The 12,921-nt window shown below is 36.7% G+C and overlaps 1 long non-coding RNA gene across 11 annotated transcripts in view; it reads right to left on the bottom strand.

Moving 5' to 3' along the window:
- Positions 1-3,254, bottom strand: part of LOC105842671 (uncharacterized) — a 40,783-nt gene extending 37,529 nt beyond the window's left edge. For 4 of the 11 annotated variants that reach the window (XR_009975259.1, XR_009975255.1, XR_009975263.1 and 1 more), the window contains exons 1-2: positions 3,051-3,254; positions 2,012-2,238 (exon numbers count right to left, since the gene is read on the bottom strand). This is a non-coding gene — a long non-coding RNA (uncharacterized LOC105842671). The remainder of the gene's footprint in view (positions 1-2,011; positions 2,239-3,050) is intronic. The other 7 variants (XR_009975258.1, XR_009975256.1, XR_009975257.1 and 4 more) reach the window with 5 other exon arrangements.
- Positions 3,255-12,921: the final 9,667 nt, after the last annotated feature.

Raw genomic sequence — 12,921 nt, 5'->3', positions numbered from 1 at the left:
AAAAGTTTTAGAACAAAATGCCGTTCCTTCTGGGTTGCGATTAATTGGAGATGGATTCATTTTCTGACTGAATTAGAGTAGATATTCTTTTTTTAATCACAGTAGTTACGATTTAAGTATTCTATTGTTAAATTTTTATTACACTTATAAATAAACTCTCAGCAACAGTGATTACTAGTCATAACTAGTCATAAATAAAAGCACGAAGCAAATTTCTTTTTTTCTTTTTATAATAACAATCCAACGCGTTTACGTAAGAAACTCACATTTTGAAAAATCTCCCGTGAGATTGGGAGATGGGAGGGGGTTGAATAAAATCTCACGACATCTCACCAGGGAGGAGGGAGGGGCAGAAACTTTAAAAAAACACCTCACGTAATTTATGGACGCCCCCTAACTATTAGCATGGACTGTTAATATTTTTTAGGCTTGACAATTGATAAATACTGTAACTGGATGCCAAATATAAATTGTCTCTGTAATAAGCTTGATAAGTATTGTATACGTTTTGAATAGATTAAGACTTACTGTTTCTCAAGCAGCAGCAGAGACAGCATACCATTGAGATATGGCATTATTTTATGGGGTAGGCTCTACAGAATTTATTGGAGCATTAATGGCACAAAAAAGTGTACGCGCAATCTACTACATGGGTTTGTTGGATAGTTGTTTATTTAAATTTACCTCCAGTGATATTTTAAATTTTATTTTATATTTTATAAATGTTTGTGATGTGGCTGTAATTTTTTAAATAAATAAATATTTTTCCTCTTCCATGTTTACGTATGTTTGAGATATGTGTTTTGAACAAAATATTTTAAATTTTATTTCAAGTCCGTATAAACACACCCTTCAAGTACTAAGTCAGAGATTGACAGTTAATCAGAAAAATGTTTATTGTATGGCCATTAAAATTTATAACCATTTGCCTGATATTTTCAAGGAAAAAAGAATCGACAATTCGAAAATGATGTAAATAATATTTTTTGAAGGAAATGTTTTATGATATTAGTGAATTTTGAAATAATAATAATCTGTAATTGAGTAGATCTATAGATCATGACTACATATTATACTAAAATATAAAATATATTTTAGTATAAAATATATTTTATGATTTTAATGGATTATGAATGATTTAAATTCTTTATGACTATAATTTATGAATGTTATATTATAAATTGACATATTAGTAATCTTCAATTAATTCTATATTTATTTTATATTTGCACACTTCTTATTCAAGTAAGAACATGCTGGAGCGTTAAAATATTATGTACCATGTCTCTGGCAAATAAATCCTTTTCAATTTGAATTGAATTGAATACAGTTTTGTAGTCATGTTACTGAGATAGAGTTCATAATACTTTACTTGCCTAAAAACTAAACATTTTCACAAGTATGGTGCAGATCCTGCACAGGCATATTCAGTTCAGATTTACACCAGACAAATGTATCATTAAATATTGCATCAACACAAATTTTGACATCACTATCACAGATCTGAAAATTTAATCCTTCAGAAAAGTACTATGAAGTGTTTGTTACTCTGAATGAGAGACTTGAGCAAAACGCTCACAATTTGCACATTCCTGGGATGATAATGCTTGCAGATAAACCTCTCTTCATATTCTGGTGCAACATGAGTGTCATCTATACACCCCGAAACACCAGGAAAGCCAAATTTATTGTAAAACCTATAATGATTTTTTTATATTATTTAAGTACTATTTATATTATTTTTTCAATCAGAATGCCAATGCATACAAAATTATTATTATCAAATATCCCTCAACTATAAAAATATGACAAATTTTGATATTTCTTTTTTATGAAGGAATGGTTAATGGTGGCCCGAAGGTCTTTCCAGTTTCACCAGGACTTGACATTTCTCAGAACTCTGTTACATTATGAAACTTCAAAAACATAACTGACCTATATTATGACTGACTCCTGCAAATTGTGAAATCAGTGGAACTCTTGTGGTCTATAAGATAATTATTTAACTTACCCATTTATAGCTTGTGAACCATTGTACTGTTTGTGGGAATTTTAATTTTTTTATTTTTTATTTAGGAGATTGTTTAGTCCCATGTGGCTATGGCACTAACTGCATTGGTTTTACTAGTTTGATGCAAACTATGCAAAAAGTTCATTCCCACGGGTTTCTAGTATGAAATTTTACAATGCTGTTAACATCTGCATAAACAAATTCCTAAAATTTAGTTAAGAATAAGTCTGAAATGAAAAGTACAATTTAGGCTAACTACTTTTGAAAACAAGATTTTGTGAATATTTTATTTTCTTGATTATTTAAATGTTAAATTGAGTACTGCTATTTATTTATTTATTTAGTTGCACCAACAAAGTAATCATCAATACAAAACATTGACAAATTGATAATAAGTACATGGCAGATGCACTGAAGTATGAAACCTATCTATGATTGTAAAGGTCTATGGGCAGATGTCACCTCAATTATAGGTGCAATCAACAGTGCTAGTTGACAACATTATGAAATTAGAACAGTAAAAATACAATGAATAATTTTAAGAAATATGAAAAGCAGATTAACACTTTTTCACTAAGCAACCCAAGATTTAATATTTGCACATAGTAGAAACTAAAACTTGATTACTACTACTTTATCTTGAATTGTACTGTGTTCTATTCTTAATCGTCGTGGTGATCTAGGTATTAACGGCTTTAATTCAGAGCACAATTGTAAAAACAGATATTTCGAAATTCTGTGTTCGGAACAGACTTTCCGATAGATTAAGGGGGCTAGCTTAATCACTAAGACAGTGTCGCAAACGCACTGATTCAAGTATATCCCACCTAATTTCCTTAGCCTCCAAAGCCCCAATTATCAATAAATTAGAGCTCTGTGTATAGTAATATAGGTAGATGAAATACTAATTTGTAACATAAGCTCTATAACCTCAACATTATTATTGCACCTAATGGCGCGCTGGGCGCAGCATGGTGTTTAATGTTAACATTATGAAAAACACATATCACAATTAGAGATCTAAACCAATTACACTTACCTACCTAAATAAGGCAAAAATAATTTAACAAATTTTACACTTGCTGATAGTTTGCAACTATTTAGCACCAGCACTAGATACCAAAGTCGTCGCAAATTTGACAAACGAAATTGCAATTTGTAATTTGATATTCAACTTGCTGTTGTGCAGCAGATTTTTGCAATTTGCAAAATATTTACTGTTGTGTTGCAGAGGCAAAAGTATCCAAGGAATCTCAAATACATAAATATATGATGTGTATAATCTATGCAAGGGATTATATGACCTGCTGGTAACTAAGACCTTTAGGTCAAGTCTTATTTTAATTTTAATGAAAACATTTGGTTGGGTTCTTACTAATGCCTTGTGAAGATGACCTCCAACACGTAGTACCCCATCAGTATCCAAAAAAGCATTCAATGACATGATTCTAAATTTGCGGTTAAGACAGCCCGAGGTTTTCAGTGAATGGATATCCTGTTTGAAGGATTTCTTTTGAGAAAATTTAGCCAAGGTAAAAAGCGAATTTATTTTAATTACATTAATGTAAAAATTAATGTAATTAAAAGTAATAAGATGATTGGATTTGCATGCACTTGCATTTACAGTTTTGTATAAAGCGCATTAAAAAAGCCATGGTTCTGTGCATCATGTGAAACTTTGAACATATATGAAAGAGATCAAACTCAGCATTTCCATCACACTGCAAACTCCAACTAACTCTCGTTTCAAGACGTGTGGTAGGCACCGTGTGATGATTGGCCATTCGCCCTCTGGCTGCATTACAAAGGGAGCACCGTTCTACCACAGGTTGTTCTCTTTCAGTTGTTGCGGCTTTACACCTCTAGAGGCAAGGTCTGCCGGATTGCTATGATTAGATTACATGTCTCCACTCATATTCAGAGTTAAGTTCACAAATCTCTTTTACGAGTATTCGGTTGCAAACGAACGTTTTCAACGTCTTTAGTTCATAATGAATCCAATCCAAGACAATTGTTGAATCCGTCCATAGGAAACACTGCGATATTTTAATACCTTTACAGCTTAACGATTGTACCACCTTAGACAGCAATCGAGCACCCAACAAAGCACCCATTAGCTCTAGCCGAGGAACAGTTAGTTCCGGCTTCAGTGGTGCCACTTTAGCCTTGGCACAAAAAAGATGAACTGTAACCTTACCTACATTGTCTGTAGACTTACTTAACTTAACTTCGATGGTAGTGCTAAAACGGAACATTTGGGACTAATCTGTCACACCCTGCTGTACTATGTCAAGAATGCACTAAAGTTTCACAAATCGCTCTGCAGAGGCAGCACTAGTGATGATCTGCGATCTGCATAATCGTTGTAAATTCGTAATACGAAATTGACAGTTGACAGCAATATTTGCACAATATTTGTCTTCTGCTAATTGTCTGCGAAATACGTGATAGCACTGCAGGACGAAACAGCGGTATGGCTGCACGGATAAGGCAGTAATGAGACGATCCAAGCGGAGCGTCGGCCACTACACAGTATCCGGCTGGATCAGTGATCAGCAGGTCTAACAGAGAAGGCTCGTGCCTCTCAATATCTGGAACACGGGTGTCACCAGGTGGTTTACGCAAGGCAAAATCGTAGGCAGCCCGACCTAGGAGATCAGTGGTTCTGGACCCTAACCACTCTTGGTGGTGAGCGTTAGTCTCCAAGAACCACAACCTCGGCAGATAGGTATTGTTCAAGCGCGCGGTTAGTTCCTCTTACACATGCTCAATGAGAGTTGAACCCTGCATGACTGCTGTGGGACCTGTACAGGCAGGCGTAGATTCGGGTACAAACCCCGTGGTCTACGCGCAGCTACAAGAGGGACAGGTCCCGTTGTCCGAAGCCCCGATAACGGCGACAACAGACATCAGCCCGGACGAATACACACACTTCGGCTTTACGCCGGAAGTTGTGCTCCAATTGAAGTCGTCGTGGCCTAAAGGATAAGACGTCCGGTGCATTCGTATGTAGCGATGCACCGGTGTTCGAATCCCGCAGGCGGGTACAATTTTTTCTAATGAAATGCGTACTTAACAAATGTTCACGATTGACTTCCATGGTGAAGGAATAACATCGTGTAATAAAAATCAAACCAGCAAAATTATAATTTGCGTAATTACTGGTGGTAGGGCCTCTTGTGAGTCCGCACGTGTAGGTACCACCACTCTGCCTATTTCTGCCGTGAAGCAGTAATGCGTTTCGGTTTGAAGGGTGGGGAACCCATTGTAACTATACTGAGACCTTAGAACTTATATCTCAAGATGGGTTGCGCATTTACGTCATAGATGTCTAGGGGCTCCAGTAGCCGCTTAACACCAGGTGGGCTGTGAGCTCGTCCAACCATCTAAGAAAAAAATAAATAAAAAAAACAATACATAGCCAGGGTATTTAAGGTACGACGTAACATCCGGAGCAGGTTTAACACCACCCAGGGGTCACTTGTAGGATATCGCGGGTTAAACCTACGGAAGCGGGAAGCATCAACCCCAAAAAAAGTTTCGTCAGCAAATGCTACACTATCTCTGCAAAGTCGTACATGTAGTATATCGTCGCTGCGCGTGCGAAACCGCGTCAAGGGCGGATCCAGCTTTGGTGCCAGGAGGGGGTCACATAGTCATGGTCAAGTCAAGAACTTATAATTTAATTTTGATAACAATAGATACAAGTAAAAAGTAGGTATTTTATTATAAGCACATTAAAGGTATAAAGAAATTTTAGTTTTTTAACTTAGAACTATGTTATGATATGTTGAAGTTTAGTTATAAAACAATTTAAAGTATAAAAAGCTTATTCGAAGTGGTCTCCATAGGCTGCAATACAGTCCTTTAAACGTTGAGGCCAGTTATCAATAGAAGCACGCACTCTTTCCATGGAAAAATTTTTCACTCCTAATCGTGCGGATTGTTTTAGGGACTCCAAATTATCATGGCGTTTAGAGCAAGCCGTACTCTCTAAAACTGACCATAAATCATAATCCAGCGGATTAAGATTGGGACTAGACGACGGTCAGTCTTCAGCTCTGATGAAGTCCGAAACGTTCGTTTCCAACCAAGACTGCGTAGACCGAGCTTTATGACCTGGCGACGAGTCTTGCTGGAAGGACCATTCTTGATTATTGAACATGGTGTTGTTAAGAGGCTTCACTACCTTCTCAAGAATGGTATCTTGATACACTTGTGCCGATGTTTTGATACCTTTTTCACAAAAGTATGGCTCAGTCACTCCTTCATAGCTGATACCCCACCAAACCATCACTGAAGCCGGATAGTGCCCACGTTGCACTCTGTCGACTAATTGGGAAGCTTCCTTAGAGCTTTGAGCATAAATACGGTCATTTTGTTTGTTAAAATGTTGCTCAATTGTAAAAAAAATCTCATCCGTAAACAAAATTTTTCTATGACCTTCCTTTGCGTACCGTTTCAGTAGTTGTTTCGATTTTACCCCCCATTTTCTTTTAAATTATCAGTTAAGAAATGACCATTAGGTCTCTTATAGGCTGCAAGTCTTAAGTCATCTTTTAAAATACGCGACATGGTTCTAGGTGCTATCTTCATCTCCCGAGATAAAATCTTTTGCTTTCGGACAGGATTTCTTCGAATTCTTTCCCTTACTGCTTTGACCGCCTTTTTCGTACGAACACTACGTGGACGGCTAGATATTTTGCTGTCACAAACAGAGGAGGTCTCATTGCACCTATTAATAGCCCGGTACACAAACATTTTACTAATACCAAGCGTATGGAGAGTTTTAAAAATTGCCTTTGGCTCCATACCTACTTTGCGTAATGCAATCACAGCGATTCGGTTTTCTTTATCACCCCACTCCATTTTAATATCGCAAAATATTATACAATGTATTGGCGCCAAAATGAGAAAACTCAATGAGCAATCATATAAAAATGACAGATTCCAAATTCAAATGTAATATTTTGTTTATTTTTAATTGTAACAGTATTTATGGTCAGACTAAGTATTGTGTCCTTAAATCATTATGTTCAATATGTGGTCCACCTAGGTCCTGGAACCAGCTCAGGGGGGGGGGGGTCATGACCCCATGACCCCCTCCCCCTGGATCCGCCCTTGAACCGCGTAAGAGCAGTTTGTAAATACCGCGTAACAGCAAAACGCGCAAAATTCCAATATCGTGCTGGTCGCTTCTTAACTCTCATAGGCATATATTAGACCTCACCTGATTTGAGTTATCCAAGGAAAAACACCAGTTTTACTATCAAATCAATACCGCAGAACAGTAGGAGGCATGAAGTTGGAAGCAATTGCGCGTATTTACTACGGTCGTGAGGAAAATGTAACGCAATTTGTGTGTGCTCCCGAAAATAATTATTTTGCCGTGAATAACCACTATGTAAGTTTGTTTTAAATGTCTATTATTTTCCGTTTGTAATGTGTTTATCTTAGAATATTTAAATTACATATAATTATTAAATATACAACGACAAGAACGTGCGAAAAAGGTCGTGGTCAAAGGCCGGTCAGGCTTCATAGACTGTGGCGAAACCCGGGTTAACTCGCAACAAGGTGATGCTGTGTGTGGGGTGAGATTGGAAGGGATTCATTATGAGCCGTTACCACCAAGCAGGACCATCGCTTCTGAAATCTACTGCGAACAACAAATGAGATTAAAACAAGAAGTTGAGAGACAGCGGCCGGAATTAATCAAGAGAAGGAGTGTGGTTTTTCATCATGATAATGCTAGTCACATCTTTAGCCACTCAGCAAAAATTAAGAGAGCTTGGCTGGAAGGTGTTAATGCATCCGCCGTATTGTCCTGACCTTGCACTTTCAGATTTCCACGTGTGTCGGTCTCTTCAGAATTCTTTAGGCAGTGTCAGGTTAAGATCACGAGAGGACTGCCAAAACCAATTGTCGCGGTATTTGATCAGAAGCCCCAAAATTTCTATAGCAATAGGATTATGTCCCTACCTAAAAGATGGCAAAAAGTATATGCCATATATTATATGTACGAGGGCTGCACTAAAAGTATCGGGAATGGAATATTTCCACTGTTCCTGTCATATTAAAATCTTTTTAATTGAAAACTCCTTGGTTTTAAAAATCGAATACCATTTATTTATTTAAAAAAAGATTCTCGGTCTTGTCACGAGGTTTTGTCAAACTTGTTTAGTCTGCAAAACTGCAGTCACCCAAGAAAACGTTGATGCTGTGCGTAAGCTGATTGAGGAAGATCGACATGTGACATACCGCGAAATTCAGGCAACTTTAGACATTGGCATGAGTCAAATACAAATAATCTTGCATGAACAATTAGGTGTAAAAAAGTTGTTTTCCCGATGGATACCGCATTCGCTCTGTGAAGAGCAAAAAGCGGCTCGCGTTACTTGGTGCGTCAGAACTCTCGAAAGATTCCACGCAGGATCCTCAAATGCTGTATACAATATTGTATCAGGTGACGAATCCTGGATATACGCGTACGAACCCGAAACAAAAAACCAGTCACGAGTTTGGGTGTTCGAAAATGAGTTAAGCCAACAAAAAATGTTCGTTCACGGAGTGTTGCAAAAAAAATGGTGGCCACGTTTGTCTCCAAAACCGGCCATGTTACGACTATTCCTCTTGAGGGACAAAGAACGGTTAATGCAGAATGGTATGCTAGCATTTGTTTGCCACAGGTCGTTTCTGAACTCCGTAAAGAGAACTGCAACCGCCGCATCATCCTCCATCACGACAATGCGAGTTCTCACACCGCGCACAGAACAAAAGAGTTTTTAGAGCAAGAAAACATAGAATTATTAGACCATCCGCCGTACAGCCCCGACCTAAGCCCTAATGATTTCTATACTTTCCCTAAAATAAAGAATAAATTGCGTGGACAGAGATTTTCATCACCTGAAGAAGCTGTGGACGCCTACAAAACAGCCATTTTGGAGACCCCAACTTCCGAATGGAATGGTTGTTTCAATGATTGGTTCCATCGTATGGAAAAATGTGTCGAATTTCGCGGAGAATACTTCGAAAAGCAATAAATACATTTTTAAATAGTAATGTTGTGTCATTTCGTTAATTCCCGAAATTTTCAGTGCCGCCTATGTAGTACGTATGTAATATTCTACCATCAATAGTTTTCATAGCCCACGCGATCTAAATAATATTTTAGGTATTTTTTTACACCTTAGGTTACATTATTGGAGTCTTAGTAAGGATCCCTAATTTTTTTGAAAGCCTCGGAAGGCCTCTCTACACCCGATGATAGTGTAGCTTCCGAACAGCGAAAGAAATTTTCGAATCGGTTCAGTAGTTTCAGAGCCTAATCGATTCAAAAAACAAAAATCAATCTTTTCTCTTTATATATATTTTTTTATTTTTTTATTGCCTTTGTAGGCAGACGGGCATACGGCCCACCTGATGGTGAGTGGTTACCGTCGCCCATGGACTTCAGCAATGCCAGGGGCAGAGCAGAGATATTATTACTATAGATCAGAGTTCCCCAAACTTTTTTGTGTCGTAGACCCCTTGCCATGTTTTTCCGTGTTGGGTAAACCCCTTATTTACCTGATATTGATTTCCTGTAAATTTCTAACTGTAGTAAAGTTTAGTGTTAAAAACTTAAAGTAAAAACACATGGTAATTTATACATTTATTAATTAAATTTAAATTAAAACTACTCAAAATAAAATTTTGTATCTGTTAAGTAAAATATACGTAACATAAAATAAACTATAAATAAAATAACATAAGCAATAAGTCAATCTTTTTAGTGAGCAGGATGAACCTGATGCTTTAATAATAAATTATCAACATTTGGCGTAAATTTTGTAAGGGTTAATCTTAAATCTCCTCGGCTAATGATGTCTTGATATTATAAGATAGTATGATGTAAGTAAATAGGTACTATCAGTGTATGTGTTGAGATCCACTATCGTGGACCCCCTAGTTTTTTTTCGCTGATAGTAGACCCCTTGTAGGTTGTCATAGACCCCTAGGGGTCGATATAGACCACTTTGGGAATCACTGGTATAGATTAATAAATACTTAATAAAATAAAATCCTGGGGTAGTTTGTTCTTAAATCTTGCTTCCATATTATATGAACGTAACATAATTTTAACATAATTTTATATGAACGTAAATATTAATGTATTGAAAATTATATTTATAATGGATTATTTTATTATTTCTTCCAAATGTATGGACCATAAAGGAAAGTTTAGCCCAGTAAAACTATAACACAAACTGAGTTGCTCTGTAAAGAGCTCTGTTGCATTAGCCAATGTCAAGTAATAAGTTTTTTCCCGGTTTTAATCATTTGCAGTTCATGAATAATAAAAGACGAAAGAAACTGTCCATGTTGGCCATTATTAATATCACTGTAAGTATGAATTAAATTAGCAGCGTGGGACGGTATAGATAAATTAGGTTGAGAAAGTAATTTGATAAATGTAGTAATTAACTCTGTAAATGACAATATGAAGAGAAATGAAATGAAGTTGATTAATAATAATAATTTTATTATGAAACATGGCATGAAATGAAATGAAATGTGATGAGATGATATGGAATGAAATATAATCTCAGTAAAATGGTGGTCATTTACTGAGACTTTCTCAGTGGACTTTTTGGAGGATCCCGAAAAGTTACGTCCAGCGGCTTTGTTTCATTCTCTCACATTTGTGCACTTTCACAGATACTAAACAGTTAATAATTTAAACTTCAAGAAACACTAAGTAAATAGACAAAATAATAGGTTGGGGAAAAAGTCTTTTCGCATTATAGTATGTATGAACTTGTCATAAAATCTCTTTGGCTATACTATTTGTATCTAGCTGGTTTTGGTATCATTAAAAGTTTAAATTTTGAAGAAGATAATTCCAAATTCAAATTAGGAAAATGTGTGATTTTTAATTATTTTTCGTACTGTCAAGATGAGTGAACTTAATCAAGAAATTCGATACATTTTAATACTACAAAAAAGGTAAAAATGCAACGCTAGCCGCGAAAAAAATTTGCGATGTTAATGGACCTAATGCAGTGTCTGTGAGAGTAGCACAATTTTAGTTTAAGCGTTTTCAATCCGGAAATTTTGATGTCAAAGATGCACGTCGCTCTGGTCGCCCTATTACGGATAAAAGGGATGTCATTTTTGAAAAAGTGGAGCAAGATCGGCATATCAGTAGTTAAGACGTAGCTGAAGAAAATGACTACAAAATAGTTTTGGCGCATTTGAAAAAAACAGGGTACACATAAAAGCTCGATATTTGGGTACCTCACGAGCTCACTGAAAGAAATCTAATGAACCGTGTACTCATTTGTGATTCTTTATTACGACGTAATGAAACCGAGCCATTTTTTAAGAAGCTGATAACTGGTGATGAAAAGTGGATCACGTTCGACAAGAACGTGCGAAAAAGGTCGTGGTCAAAGGCCGGTCAGGCATCACAGACTGTGGCGATAGCCGGGTTAACTCGCAACAAGGTGATGCTGTGTGTGTATTGGCGTTGGAAGGGCATTATTCGTTATGAGCTATTACCACCAGGCAGGACCATCGATTCTGAACTCTACTGCGAACAACTGATGAGATTAAAGCAAGAAGTTGAGAGAAAGCGGCCGGAATTAATCAACAGAAGGGACGTGGTTTTTCATCATGATAACGCTAGACCTCACACATCTTTAGCCACTCAGCAAAAATTAAGAGAGCATGGCTGGGAGGTGTTAATGCATCCACCGTATAGTCCTGACCTTGCACCTTCAGATTCCCACATTCAGGTTAACATCACGAGAGGACTGCCAAAACGCGGTATTTCGATCAGAAGCCCCTAAATTTATATAGCAATGGGACCATGTCCCTACAAGATGGCAAAAAGCTACCTACAAGATGGCAAAAAGCTATCGAACAAAATGATACCTACATACTTTTTTTTTTGTAAGCCTTTATTGCTGTTACTAAACAAAGATATTTACACATAGTAGCAAATTGTTTTAACTTAAATCTAATCTAATATATCGGGTTTCCCGGTTCAGTGATCAGCGTGTCCTGTGACACATAGGCCTCTTCCAGCTGCTTCCATTCTTCTCTATTGCTAGCTTTTCTGGACCAGATTGTCCCTCCAATCATCTTTATATCATCTGTCCCTCTTCTAGCTTGCCTACCTCTTTTTCTTTTGCCATCACGTAGCTGCCATTCTGTTATAATTTTAGTCCAATTCATTCTGCTTTCCCTTGTCATATGTCCTGTCCATCGCCATTTTAACTGTCTTATCTTCTTTAGTACATCTTCCACCTTTGTTGTACATCTAATGTCTGCTGCTCTTTTGCGGTCTTTTAGCGTCACGCTTAACATACTCCTTTCCATTCCCCTTTGACACGATCTTAGTTTTAAAAGATTTTTTGAGTCAATGCCCATGTTTGGCACCCATACGTAAGGCATGGTAAGATGCAAGAATTAAACACTTTTTTCTTGGCTGACATAGGAAGGTGATTGCTTTTAAATACCTCTTTAAAGGACCAGTATCGTTTAGTACATACTTTAGTTAAATGTAAATAAAATATATTAAAAAATGTTGTGAATTTTCTTAAAAAATGCAAAGAAACTTTTTCCCCAACCTATTAAAACAAATCACACAACTTCACTCCTCGCAATCGCACTACAACCCCCTATTGTCCATTTGTTGTCTTCCTATGTGACAGTAGTAGTGATGTATGTTTTTTATAATCTTCTTACTAAACTCCTCAATTAGTACAATCTTTACATTTTTTCCTATCTTTCTTTAATATACGTATATCGACGCAACATTAGTATTTAGTTAACTAAGATTAGTTAAAGTAGGTAGTTAAAGTTAACTGTCTCCTTAATATTGACCTGTGTACTTGCACTCCAGGCTTTATGAACTGTCTGTT

The sequence above is a fragment of the Bombyx mori genome, chromosome 16 (genome assembly GCF_030269925.1).
Source record: "Bombyx mori chromosome 16, ASM3026992v2".
NCBI lineage: Eukaryota > Metazoa > Arthropoda > Insecta > Lepidoptera > Bombycidae > Bombyx > Bombyx mori.
This window is presented reverse-complemented; position numbering and strand designations above follow the sequence as displayed.